Raw genomic sequence first — 15,055 nt, forward strand, 5'->3', positions numbered from 1 at the left:
AACATTAAAACTAAATTCTCTAAAAGATTTCACAACTTCTAGAGTAATTTATACTGATCTGTTAATCTTTTTCATCCAACATATTAAATTTAGAATTAAGTTCCTGAGGATAAGTTTTAATAGAGCAAAATTATTCTTTCTTGATGACTAAAGCTATATTTATAAAATTTTATAAACAGATTTCTTTTCAAACTGCCAACACCAATGACTATTCAGCTGGATGCATACCTCTCATCCCATTCATCAGTTATTAAGTATTTTTTGAGAACCTAGATATGCCTGGCATAATCTCAGATTCAGAATATATGAAGATTAATGCGACACAATGCTTGTCTTTGTGCATTACTTCATTTTATCCTTAGAATGACCCTATGAAGTAGGAAGAACATTTATTTTTAACATAATACAGATAAAACAACCTGTGTCTAGACACGTCAGTAACCCAAGTGAGTAGTCCAAAGTCCTACATCTCTCCTCCTAAGTCACAAAATTCAGTATGAATCCTGATATCTGACTCCTGATTTATGCTTTTTTTTGACTACCACAAAAAGTTGATGTTCTTTAACATCCATTGAGCTACAATTCTCAAACTGGGCTTCTGTGCTTCAGAATGTACTCAGAAGGATTCCTGAGCAACCAGAGAAACCACCAGACTATTTTCCAGTATAGTACTATCTGGTAGATCTTTCTGCGATAATAGAAATGCCCTCTTTTGGGGTGCTTTGGTGGTTCAGTCAGTTAAGCATCTGCCTTTGGCCCAGGTCATGCCAGATCCTGCAATCGAGTTCCACAGGGACTCTGCTTCTCTCTCTCCCTCTGCTGTTCCCTGTGCTTGTGCTCTCTCTGTCAAACCAACAAATAAAATAAAATAAAATAAAATAAAGTAAAATAAAATGTCCTTTATCTGCATTGCCCAACACAGTGTATACAAGCTGGTTATGGCTATTGAGCATTGTATTGGTTTGAGTATTGTATGGCTAGTCCACCTGAGAAACTGAAGTTTTAATAGCCTAAAATGTCTAGTGGATGCTCTAATGGGCAGTACAGTCTGAGCATCATTTTTACTTAAAGAACTTTAGCAGAATGGGGAAACCACATAATTGTATACAAAACAACTGCATAAATCATGACACAGATGAAACACCTTGAATCAATGTTTAACTTTAAAATCAAGGCACACTTGAAATAGACTTCATATTACTGAGGATTCTCCTTTAACCTTTTGGGTATTTGATAAAAATATTTGAGAACATTTGAGTGAAATGAGAATTATGTCTTTATTGACAAATTTTTGTTCCTGATTTTCCACAATAGAAGACAGAAAGTTGATTCAGAAATCAGAATTTGAGATTAATGAAGTCAAAGTAAGTGGGTCCAGAGCAAAATTTACATGTTCTCTATGTCAGTGACCTTATAGCTTGGAAGTAGTCAGAGAAGTTATTGACTTCTTCATATCTAAATTGTTAGTAAGATGCAAAGTCAGGAGGCTGGGTGATGTCTTCAAGCATTCAGAACTCTTTAGATTATCTCCAGAACTCTACTGACCTTCAGGTTTGTCAAACGTAGGTAAATTTCTTGTCAATATTTCCTTCAAATAATGGAAAGGCCTTTTCTTCAGTCCTTAAAAAGGAAGGAACTTCTGACATATGTTACAAACACAGATGCACTTTGAGGACATTATGCTAAGTGAAAAAGCCGTCACAAAAAGACAAATACTGCATGATTCCATATATAGGAGGTACTTAGAGTAGTGAGAAACACAGACAGAAAGCATGATGATGGCCAAGGGCTAGAGGGAGAGGGACCTGGGGAGTTGTTGTCTATTGGGTGTAGAATTTTAGTTTGACAAGATGAAAAGAGTTCTGGGGATGGGCTGTGGTGGTTGTGCAATATTATGAATATATTTAATACCACTGAGCTGTACACTTAAAAGTAGTTCAGAGAGTAAATTTTATATTATGTATATTTTACAATTTAAAAAATGAAAAAGAAAGAAAAGAAGAAAAGAAAAAAAGAAAAGAAAAAAGAAAAGAAAAGAACCCAGAAGCACAGTTAGGGACAATTTGCATCGAAAACTGTAAAATGTGCACATCCTTTGACTTTATTGTTCTACATCTAGGCACATATAGCAAAGAAATTACTAAGGATGCATGCAATATTTAGCTTCAGTTATGATCACTTGATCAATGAGAAACAGTATAATATAACAAGCCTGTAGATAAGATCCTTGTCTGCCTCGATTTTAATCAGGCTCCACCACTTACCTCAGTAGCTGTGTGACCTTAGACAAGTCACTCATTCCCTTTGTGCTTAATTTCCTAATTTATAAAATGAGGAGGTAATAGTATCAAATTCATAAAGTTTTAGTAGAGATTACATTTAAGTAATGTAAAGTGTTTAAAAGAGTACAATGGCAAGCACCATATAAATATTTATTTAAAAAAAATGAAAAAAAAAATGGAAAAGCCCAAATATCCATTAGGGACTTTTCTATGGAACATTCTAAAAATAGAGTACCATACAAATATTAAAAATCTCTACATTTTTGGAAGAATTTTTAGTGATGTGGAGAGACATCCACAATATCATTAAGTGAAAAGAAAAATAAAGCTGGTTAACAAACAAGAGGGAAGCAGGGGTGCCTGGGTGGCTCAGTTGGTTAAGTATCTGCCTTTGACTCAGGCCATGTCTTAGGTCCTGGGATCCAGCTCCCTGCTCAGTGGGGAGCTTGCTTCTCCCTCTCTCCTACCACTGCTCCTGTTCTCTCTCAATCTTTCTCTCTCTCATATAAATAAATAAAATATTTAAAAAGTAGGAGGGGGGAGAAGCAAAGGATTTCAATAGACATTTCTCCAAAGAAGACATACAAGTGAAAAGATACTCAACATTATAAATTATCAGGGAAATGCAAATAAAAACAACAATAAGGTATCACCTCACACCTGTAAGAGAGCTATTATCAAAAAGAAGAAAGCTATAGGTGTTAGCTATAGCTATAGGTGTGGGGAAATAGGAATACTTATCTACTGTAGGTGGAATGTAACATGGGATAGCAGCTATGGTAAACAATATGGAGGTTCCTTGAAAAATTAAAAGCAGAATTGCCACATGATCCAGCAATCTCACTCATGGGTATATACCCAAAAGAACAGAAATCAGAATCTCAAAGAAATATCTGCACTCCTATGTTCATTTTAACATTATTCATAACCTCCAAGATACAGAAACAACCAAAATGCCCATTAACATAGGAATGGATAGCAAAAATTGGAATATACATATAACATGATGTTGTTCAGCCTTAAAAAAAGAAGGAAATTCTGCCATTTTGACAACACAGATGAAGCTGAAGGACATTATCCTCAGTGAAACGAGCCAGTCACAGAAGGACAAGTGATTCCAATTTTATGAGGTATCTAAAATAGACAAACATATAGAAACAGGATAAAATGGGGCTGGAGGCAGATAAAATTAGCAGTTGCTGATTAAGGAGTATGAAGTTTTAGTTAAGGAATATGAAAAAGCTCTAGAAATCTGTTGTACAACCTTGTACCTATAGTTAACCATACTATATTGCACACTTAAAAAATGTGTTTAAAAGTAGATCTCATGCTAAGTGTTCCTAGTGCAATCAAAAATAAGTATGCAAGAAAAATGATATTTAAAATACTCCTTACCACCAAGAAGGATGATGGATGATTCATCAGCAGGAACTTCCCTGATTCCCTTTGTAACTGTGGAAAGTTTAGAAGTCTCATTAGGACCTAGAGAAGACTTGTGAGATTTGCTGATAGACTATTTTATGGGATCTCTACAGACCTATTATGAAATAGAAGTGAACATTAGCAGATGTGATTTAGCTAATTTGGAAACAGTCACCAAATTGTTTATGTTGCTCACGCTGATTGGCATGAATCTCAGGAGCATTGCTTTGGATTCCTGAGGTGATATTCCTCCTCAGGATTACCATAGTAGCTGTTCCGGGAATGGAAGACATAAACGTAAGGGCATAGTTCCATGAAAGATAGGCAGGTTTTTAAAAATGAAACTGTTATCAGAACAGATGCTATAGTGTTAATCTCATAAGAGATTATTAACATCTTGTGTCACCACAAATTATTCCCTTTTGATATATAAAACCAAGTCTGCATGTAAGAAGTCAGGGAATGATGTGGTCCAACATACACAAGCTAATTGTTCCATTGACCTTTTAAAAAATATTTTTAATCAGCCTAGGGCACTGATGTTTATAATTTCTGACCATTGGGATAAAATTAAGTATTGCCCACTTTACCATTTCCAGCCTACCTCTTTAAAAACTGGTAAACCAAAATGCCCCAAATACTAATTTCTATGTGACTTAACACAAATGATAGGATTGTTAAGTCAGGCTCAAACCCATCAGAGATCTTATCTAGCATCAAATTCTACTAACAATCCCAAGGATTCAGGCAATAAATAGGCTGGGGCAAAGTATAGAGAGGTCTGAGTTACCAAAGCAGCTTTCCAGCTTTGTCTTCCCATATCAGGGCTGCACTCACTAGCTCAGAATAAGAGATGGATTCTCCAAGTGCGGATTTAAAGGTTATTACCTAACACAATGAAGAGCATTTAAGTTATAAGACATCCCCATTGTATACCCCAGACCGCTGTAGCACTTATATGACTTTCTCCAGATGAGCCATGCCTCATCAGTTCCAAGTTTATTCCCTATTAGTAATCCTTTACAGGAAAGATCCTGCTAAGGGCATTTACAAGATGAAGCCTCTTCCCTCAAGCGAATATTATTAATCCACTTAACTAGAGGTCTGATTGACAAGGACACTAGACTGGGCAGGTCACCTGCCTTCTTTTTCCTTACCTGTTCCAGGGATGGACAGCTCCTAAAGAAAGTGAGTGGATCACAGGTCATTTGTTTTAACTTCTCTCTTCTAGTCACCAAGGAAAACAAGCTGCATGAAATAAGATGGTCAATATTTTTAACCAGATGCATATTTTAGAATCACCTTAAGTAAGTTTTTAAAATCCAATCAGCGATGCCTAATATCCAGAGATTTTGATTAGATAGGTCATTGATGTAATCAGCTTTTTTTTGTTTGTTTAACTTAATGTGCTCGCTGACAATTGAAAACCATTATAAAATCTAGGGGGTGGGGACATCTGGGTAGCTCATTGGTTGAGCGTCTGCCTTTGGCTCAGAGTATGATCCAGAGTCTGGGGATGGAGTCTGACATCAGGATCCCTGTGAGGAGCCTGTTTCTCCTTCTGCCTGTGTCTCTGCCTCTCTCTGTGTATCTCTCATGAATAAAATAAATTAAATCTTTAAAAAAAATCTAGGGGTAAAATCAGATCTCACTCATTTTTTTTTTTGATTCCCAATTAGATTTTAATGTGTTCTAAGTTGACCATCATCACTATAAATCTTTCCTTGGAAGGCATTGTCTTGAGAAAAGTATGTGGACATGAAAGCAGTCATTGTCCTAGTACAGTAAGGGCATCACAAAACTCAGCCTAAGTCGGAGGACAAATACCGGGGCCTTTCTTCTATGAATCAGCATTGTCTGGTGATGCACTTGATTATGTCCCAGGTAGACAGAAACTGGAAACCTCAAATAGGCCAAAGGTTGAACTCCTTAGATTGGAGAATGTGTTCCTAGGATTATCAATATATGCCTAAAATATGGTCTTTATGGACAACAACAAAGAGGTGGGGGAGCCACCTATGCAGAGAAATCTTGTGAGCTCTTCATTCTGATTCAACCATAAGGCAGCCATGATTTAATTTTTATACTGGGTGTTTATCAGGTTTTTTTTTTTTTTTTTTTTTTTTTTTTTTTTTTTTTTTTTTTTTAAATTTTTATTTATTTATGATAGTCACAGAGAAAGAGAGAGAGAGGCGGAGACATAGGCAGAGGGAGAAGCAGGCTCCATGCACCAGGAGCCCGATATGGGATTCGATCCCGGGTCTCCAGGATCGCGCCCTGGGCCAAAGGCAGGCGCTAAACCGTTGCGCCACCCAGGGATCCCTTATCAGGTTTTATTTAAGTATTTCCAACTATATGTTTTAGACAGGCAGTACTTTAAGCACTAAATATGCTACCTCTTGCATTAATTAGGATTCCCTAGACACTCAGAAGTAGAAGCAATAGTATGTGTATGTGTATATAGGTAGACATTTAGAAGGTTAAAAATGGTACACTTATTTTAAAGAACCAGTTCACATGATTATAGTGGTTGGCAAATTTGACATCTTCAGACCTGACTGGAAGTATGGAAATTCCAGCAGGAGCAGTCTTAAGATAGAATTCCTTTCTCTTTGAGGACCACAGTTTTTTCTCCTAAGACCTTGAACTGATCAGGGGCACCTGGGTGCCTCAGTCAACTGGGTGACTGATTCTTGGTTTTGGCTCAGGTCATGATCTCATGGTGGTGGGATTGAGCCCCAGGTTTTGTGGTGTAGGGCTCCACACTCAGTGGGGAGTCTGCTTGGGGATTCTCTCCCTCTCTCCTCCCCCAATTTCTGTGTGTGTGTGTGCGTTCGTGCGTACAAGCACACGTGCACTCCCTCTCTTAAGTAGGTAAATAAATCTTAAAAATAAAATAAGACCTTGAGCTGATAAAATGAGGTTCTCCCACATTGTGGAAGGTGATCTGCTTTACTCAATCTATTGATTTAAATGTTTTTCACATCTGAAACATGCCTCCTCCACAACAACGTCTAGACTGGTGCTTGACCAAATGGGCACCATGGTCTAGCCAAGTCAACACAGAAAAGTAGCCAAATACTTCCCTTAATCCTTCCAGCAACTCCTTGTTCTTAGTATCATTATTTAGTATCATTATCATTTATAGCTAGAAATAGGGAAATTGGAGCAGGCAAATTACTATAGAGGAGGGCACAAGGTATCCTGTGAATACATAGGACTTTAACTGAGGAGTGAATCCTGGCAGTAAATATAGACTATACATGTATGACAAAAGTGATAGAAGATAATCAGTTTTTGAAATCTTGCTTTATAATAATACCACGAGAAAAGAGAGAATTAAATTCTGCATAAATGAGTCAGGAACCACTAACTGAATTCACTAGGATGCACTGGATCTGCATACCAATATCCAGGAGCCACCACATCTGCTACGCTTAGTCTAGCAGGAGAATTAAGATTTCAGTGACAGGAAAATAAGCCAATACAATCAATGTCCCCTGGCTTGTTTTAGCCTTTTTGCTAACATATTTGCATTGTCTTTTTATAGACACACCAGAACAAAATTTCCTGAAAGAGACAAAAAGAGGGGTGCCTGGGTGGCTTAGTTGGTTAAGTCTCTGACTCTTGGTTTCTGCTCAAATCAAATCTCTCATAAATAAATTAATAAATAAATAAATAAATAAATAAATAAAATCTTTTAAGAAGAGAGAGACAGAAAGAGAGAAAAATAAAGAAATCTCTGGGGGGAATATTACGAGCCACATATTTATAGCATAAGAGGTAAAAGAACCAAGCTATTAGAATTAGAGAAAAGATAATGATTATTAGGATACACTGGGGAGCTTCCATGCTCCATGCTATGAAACAGTCTATGTCGTAGGAACATATTAGGCTCTAAGCTATTTCCCTAATTCAATCTCTTACTCTTCGTAACGGTGAGAAGATCTGTTTATCCCCATTTCACAGATGTGGATGATGGGGGCACAGAGAAGTGAAGTCTACCAAGTTCATCCAACTACTAATCACTGAGGAGGATGCTTTATCATGACATGTGACTGACTCCTGGAGAAAAAGCACTACTTGTGGACTCAACCTTTATTAGCTCTTGATTAACACTAGAGATGGTGAAATGGAAAACTGTGAAAGGAGACGATGTCAGTTGCATCCCAGCTGGGCTATGTGCTCACTATGTGACTGGATTAACTACCCTATTGAGCCTCAAAGTCCTCATTTCTAAAATATATTGGCACTTCTATGAGATGCTATACATGAAGTAGCATATGTTATCAATGTAGTGCGCGATACACATTTATTCCTTTCCCATCGTCTTATAAAACAGACACTCTGATCTGTGATCCTCGGATATATTTTGCGCACACCATGAAATTATGTGTAAAAATGCATGCATGGGCATATTTGCACTTATCTGATGAAAAGCATCATTTTGGGCAAAAGAATCTTTATCTTCATAAGATTACAAAGGAAGAAGGGGGGAAAAAAAGCTACCACCCTGTAGCATTTATTAAAATTACGGGACAAAGTACTCTGAGATGTTTTAAAGTGCCAAAAAAACTTAAAATATTTAACTTTACCTTCATGGGAAATAATTTTAGATACCAACTTTATATGACATAGATAATGATGATGGATTCTAAGCTTTGGTTATTCATTTGGTAAAATTTTTGTAAGTTTGTGAGTATATGTATCAGAGAGAGAGAGCTAGAGAGAGAGAGAGAGAGCACTCCATCAGGAATGTTTTTCAAGTTTTTTGACTACAGGAAAAGTATTCAATTTCAAACCTAATTGGTAGAGTCCTGTATTGTTCAGAGAGTTTTATGTTCTGCGTTTGATTCTGTACACGCGTGAAGAAATATATGCAATTGTCATTTCTATTATAAATCAGAAGTAATAAAAATGGTCCTGTTTTATGGGAAATGAGTGCAGTGTGTGCTGTTTCTTTATGGCCTTTATATTTCTGGCTGGCCAAAAGCACCCCTTATTTCATGCTATCCAGCTGTCAGCCTAGAAAGAACTGAGAAGAAGAATGAAAGAATAAATGTGCATTGCATCTAGCATTTGTGTCTTTTTGCTAGAAAAGGTGAAGCTGGGTTAAGATCTCGTCTCTTTTTGTTATGAAGAGATCAGAATGAGGTCCTTTTACAACAAAATACCCTAGACATCCACCTCAGCGAAGAGCCAATTCTTCCTGGGAGCCTCTATCCTTGAGAGGATGCAAAAACCATTGAAAAAACTACATGTGGGAAATGAGTCAGGTAAAAACAAGCTAAAGATAAATCAGGTAAAACTTTGACCAAATTGAGAAAAATTCCGAAAAGGACAGAAGAGCCAAGGTTGAAGACCTGCTCTGCCCATACTTGTTTTGTAATCCAAAGCGTCCTTGGATAGTAAAATGAAGGTCAAAGATGCCCGAGGGTTTGGCAAGTCCAGTGGCTTACAAACTGAGGCTGCATACGTTGTTTTACAAAATTTTTTGAACTGTACATTTCTTTTTTTTTTTTATTTATCTTAGAGAGAGAGAGTGAGGGAAGGGGAAGAATGAGAGGATCTTCAAGCAGACTCCCTGGTGAGCATGGAGCCCATCATGGGGCTCTATCTCAAGACCCTGAGATCATAATCTGAATGGAAACCAAGAGTTGGAGGCTCAACTGAATGAGCCACCCAAGTGCCCCTAAATTGTGTATTTCTAAAAAACTGTTCTATGTGCAACATGTGCAGCATAACATGAGGTATTCAATAGAATAAAAAGTTGTTTCCTTAAAACAAGAAAATATGACCCATCTCACATGCACATGCACACACACACACACACACACACACACAGCAGGCAACAAAACCAGCCCATGAGAACAACCAACCAATTTACCAAGATTTCAAAATAGCCATTATACATATAGTAAGAACTAAAAGAAACCACGATTACAGAAGTAAAAGTGTGATGAAACTGTTGACTCAAATAGAAAATAAAAATAAATTATTAGAAAAGATCTAAGCGAAAATTCTCGAGTTGAAATACATAACAGCTGAAGTAAAAAATTTATTACAGGGGCTGAACAGTAAATCTGAACAGAGAGGAAGAATCAATAAACTTGAATATAGACTGACAAAGATGATGTGATCCAAAGAGCAGGAAAAAAGAATGAAGAAAAATGAACAGAGCCTCAGAGAAACGTGGGACGCCAAGACTATGCCAACACATGCGTAATGAATATGACAGGAAAAGATGAAAGGGAAAAATATTTGAAGAAATAATGGCTGAAAACTTTCTGGATTTATTGGAAAACATTAATTTAAAAGCCCAGGAAGCTCAACATACTCTAACAGGAAAAACACAATGGGATCCACAGAGACTCATTGTGGTAGAAATTAAAAATGTTAAAGAGAAGGGAAAATCTTGAAAGCAAGAAAACACAGACTTGTCCTTTAGGTTATGGAATAACGTATTCAATGTGCCTGAAGGGGAGAAACAACTGTCAACAGAGTTCTACATCCAGAAAAAGCTATTCTTCATCCAAAAGACTTTCTTAAACAGAAAGATTTTTCCTCAAGTAAAAAATTGAGACATAATCTCACTTGCCTATTTTGCTTCTGTTGCCTGTGGTTCTGGGGTCACGTCAGGGAGAAAAAATATCAATGACGAATGTTAAGAGGCTTCTTATGTATATTTTCTAATACTTTTACAATTGTAGGTTTCATGTGACTCTCTTCCTAGTTGTTGATTTTTGTATACAGTGTGAGTGTGAGACAAGGGTCCAATGTCATTCTTCCGTATGTGGATACCTAGTTTTTCCTACAGCATTTAATGAAGAGATTATCCTTTCCACATTGTGTATTTTTGGTACCCTTGTTGAGGATGAGTTGGCTGTATATGTGTAGGCTTATTTCTGGGCCCTCTATTTTGTTCTGTTGGTTTATATGTCGGTCTTTATGCCAGGAGTGCTTTAATGACTATAGGTTTGTAATATATTGTGAAACCAGGAAAAGTGATGTCTCCAGCTTTTTTTCTTGCTCAAGATTGTTTTGGTGTCAAGGTCTTTTGTGGCTCCATATGAATTTTAAAAATGTTTTTGATAGCTTTTTAATTTATGGTTTTTTTTCTTTTTAATTGAGGTAAAATTGACATTGAACATTCTATTAGTTTCAGGTGACAAGATAATGATTTCATGTTTGCATACACAGTTAAATGATCACCACCATAAGTTTAGTTATCAGCCATACATAGTAACATACATACATACATACATAGTTATATCACCATACAAAGTTACAAGAAGATTGTTTTTCCTGTGATGAGTACTTTAAGGATTTATTCTCAGCAACTTTCAAGTCTGCACTACAATATTATTAACTACAGTCACCATTCTGTGCATTATAACCCCATGACTTATTTATTTTATAAATTTTAAGATTTTTTTCTCTATTTCTATAGAAAATATCCTTGGAATTTTGATAGAGACTGCACTGAATCTATATTGCTTTGGGTAGTATGGATATTTTAGCACTATTAATTTCTCCAATTTATGAACATGGCATAGCTTTCCATTTATTTGTGTTTGAATGTTGTTCATGGTTGTTTTATAGTTTGCAGTGTACTGATTTTTAACGTCCTTGGTTACATTTATTCCTAGGTATTTTTCAATGCTATGATAAATGGTATTGTTTTATTAGTTTCTTTTTAGATAATTTACTGCAAAAAGCTCCTCACAGCAAAAGAAATAATCAACAGAATGAAGATATAACCTACAGAATGGGAGAAAATATTTGTAAACCATGCATCTGATAAGGAATCAATATCCAAAATATATAAGGAACTCAAACAACAGAACAGCAAAAGCACATAAATAAATTTAACAATTGAAAGACATGGTCGAAAGATCCAAATAGGTAATTCTCAAAGAAGACATACAAATGGGCAAGAGATACATATTAAAGTGTGCTATGTCACTAGCAATCAGGTAAACAAATCAAAACCACAATCAGGGATCACTGCTTAGAAGGGCTATTATCAAGAAGACAAGAGATAACAAGTGTTGGCAAGGATATGAGGGAAAGGGAATCCTTGCCCATTGTTGGTGGGAAGGTAAATTGCTACACCAATTATGGAAAACAGTATAGCGGTTCCTCAAAAAGTAAAAAGTTAAAATAGAACTATAAGATCCATCAAGCTCACATCTGGGTATGTGTTCAAAGGAAATAAAATCTGAATCTTGAAGAGTATTTGCACTCTTGTGTGCCTTATAACACTATTCACAAAAGTCACGATACGGAAACAATCTAAGTGTCAATGGACAGATGAATGGATAGAGAAATGTGGTACCTATGTGATGGAATATTACTCAGTCTTAAAATAGAAGGAACCCTTGCCACTTTGACAGCATGGATTAACCTGGAGGACATATGTCAAATGGAATAAGCTAGACACAGCAAGTTAAATGCTGTATGATCTCACTTATATATGAAACCTAAAACTGTGGAACTCTTAAAAGCAGAGAATAGAAAGGCAGGTAGGTGCCAGGGCCTGAGGTGTGAAGAAATGGAAAGATGCTGGTCAAAGTGCACAAAACTTCAATTATGTATGCTGAATAAATCTCAGAGATCTAAAAGCATGGTAACTAGAGGTAATAATACTGTATTGTATACATGAAATCTGCCACAAGAATAGATCTTAAGTGTTCTTGTAACACTCTCTAAGAAATGATAACCATGTGCGGTGATAGGTATGTTAATTAGGTTGATTGCGGTAAAGATTTCATAATGTGTATATATCTATCAAACATCACACTGCACATTTTAAACATATATAATTTTTATATGTCAATTATACCTCAGTAAAGCTGGAAAAAATGGGATAATTTGTTGCTATGAGACCCACTTTACAAGAAATACTAAGACTAGTAAGAGTAATTGTGTCATTATAAAAGACATGTAAATGCATATTTTTCTCATTCTTCTAAACTTATTTTAAAAGTAATTATAGACAATGATATGCATACAATGTAATTTTTGGCCCTATAACATGCATAAATGTAATATACTTGTAATATATTTTCCAGAAAGAACACAAAAAAAGATGAGAAGAATTAAAGTTGTATTGGTTTAAGGAAGTGACTCCAGATTTTATCAAATCCATGAGAACAAATGAAGAAAACCAAAAATGATAAATAAGGAAGTTAATGTAACAAAACTATAAACAAATACTTGTTCTTCTTTATTCTTTCAAGTTTTTTTCAAAGATGTAACATTTTATAAAGTCAGGAATATCACAAAGTATTGTTGGTTTCTGCCATATATGAAGTCAATATAAATAATAATAATGAAATAAAAATGGAAACAGGAATAGAGCTATAGAAGAGTAACATTTACATATATCTTTAACTTGGAACACCACTATAAGCCAATTCAACCTAATGGATATCTGTAGAATACTTCACTCAATAACAGCAGAATATACATTCTTACCTCTTTCATATTTTCTGTCTTTATCAAAAGATGTAGGAACTTTATCCCAGTCCTTTGTTTCATTCAGTGATCCTAGATTCATTTTCCCAAAATATATGGTGAAGCAGCAGTATTTCTTACCCCAGAGCATTGAACTTCCAGCTACCTGTGTCTGCCATTGGATCCAAGTTCCAGCTGTCTTCTGACATGAGCCCCACTTACCAGAGATTTTCTAGGTACATTCATCTTATCTCCAATAAAGGGTACATTTAAAAAAAAAAGATTTTTATTTATTCATGAGAGACACAGAGAGAGAAGCAGAGACATAGGTAGAGGGAGAAGCAGGTTTGCTAGGGGAACCCTGATGTGGGACTCCATCCCAGGACCCCAGAATCACCACCTGAACCAAAGGCAGACACTCAACCACTGAGCCACCCAGGCATTCCAAGGGGTACATTTTTATTGATGGATAATTTTAACTGTTTTTATAATGATTGAACAGTAAGTTGGGGTTCAAATCTAAATTTTGAAAACTTACCCTTCCATCTTTCTAGAACGGTCCTCTACAAATTAATCCCCCTTAAAACACAGTTTCATGTTTAGCAGATACAGTTTACATTTCTTTTATTTTCTTCATAAAATTCCAAGTTGAAATAAACATTCCACTTCTTTTTTTTTTTTTTAAGTTTCACATGCCAAATAGATTCAACAAAGTTTATATTCTTCCCTGATTCTATATTGAAATAGGTCATGGAAACAATACTAGTTCAGTATAGAAAGCTTATCCACACTTGGGTTGAGTAATGTATTAAACATATTTTGTATAAGAAAACTTGCTTTCCCAGGTTTGGAATGAGTGTATAGAGACATCACTTGTCAGATGCAAGTGACCCAGACTTTGAATCAGGAGTTATTGACACAAAGGAGGAGAAATTGCAGAGTAGCTTTGGGATAGTTCAATAATATGGAGCTTACAGGGAAGCAGGGCAGTTATGCCAATGTAGTGAGTGCGCAGCACCCAGTGTAAGTGTGTAAGTGGTGCCATCAGTGCAAAATGAAGCAGTGATTGCTCGGTGTCACAGCCCTGGCTCTGTGGATGAGTGATATCTTAACTAACTGCCCACTCTCCAAGTCAAGCTTTCAAGCCCTCTTGTTGACCCTGCATACTATCCAGTATCTTACATCCTTTTCATGAGTTCATTGTCTGCCTAATTTAGCCAGACTAACACCCTGACTGATAATGAAGGCCACTATTTCTGTTTTTATAGAAAAATTGGCTGCATGACTGTGTCCTCTTGAATTCATATGTTGAAATCTTAACTCCCAAGGTGATGGTACTAAGAGAAGGGGTCTTCAGGAGGTGACTGGGCTCTACTTTCAGAATGGAATTACTGACCCTGCAAAAGAGGCCTCAGAGTGCTCTCTCAGCCCTTCCATCATGCAAGGACACAGTGAGAAGACGGCCCTCTGTGAACCCAGAAGTGAGCCTCACCAGATACTGCATCTGCCAGGGTTGGACTTCCAGCCTCCAGAACTGGGAAAAATAAATGTTTATCATTTTAAGTTACCAGTTAATGGTATTTTTGTTATAGCAGCCTGAATGAACTAAGATATGAACCTTGACAAAGGAGCTCAAACTGTTTGAAGAAGGACTGTAGGAGATACTCTGCAGTTTATATTAATATCCTAGCAAGGCTCACTTAAGATATGTTATTTATGTAATATTGGTGGTACTTTTGGTGTACGTAACGAGTCGTGGAGTTTAATAAATACAATGAGCACTGTGATAATAAGTTGAAAGACATATCAATTTGAAAGAAATATAGGGGAATCCCTGGGTGGCTCAGCAGTTTGGCACCTGCCTTTGGCCCGGGGCATGATCCTGGAGTCCT

The 15,055-nt window shown here is 36.3% G+C and overlaps 1 long non-coding RNA gene across 1 annotated transcript; it reads right to left on the reverse strand.

The window, feature by feature from the left end:
* Positions 1-1,364: 1,364 nt before the first annotated feature.
* On the reverse strand, positions 1,365-4,967 carry LOC106559867. Its single transcript, XR_005371812.1, has 3 exons — positions 4,862-4,967; positions 3,678-3,734; positions 1,365-1,620 (listed from the first exon to the last, which is right to left on the reverse strand). It is a non-coding gene; the product is annotated as an uncharacterized LOC106559867 (long non-coding RNA).
* Between the last annotated feature and the right edge of the window lie 10,088 nt (positions 4,968-15,055).

This window comes from Canis lupus, chromosome 17 (assembly GCF_011100685.1).
Source record: "Canis lupus familiaris isolate Mischka breed German Shepherd chromosome 17, alternate assembly UU_Cfam_GSD_1.0, whole genome shotgun sequence".
Classification (NCBI taxonomy): Eukaryota; Metazoa; Chordata; class Mammalia; order Carnivora; family Canidae; genus Canis; species Canis lupus.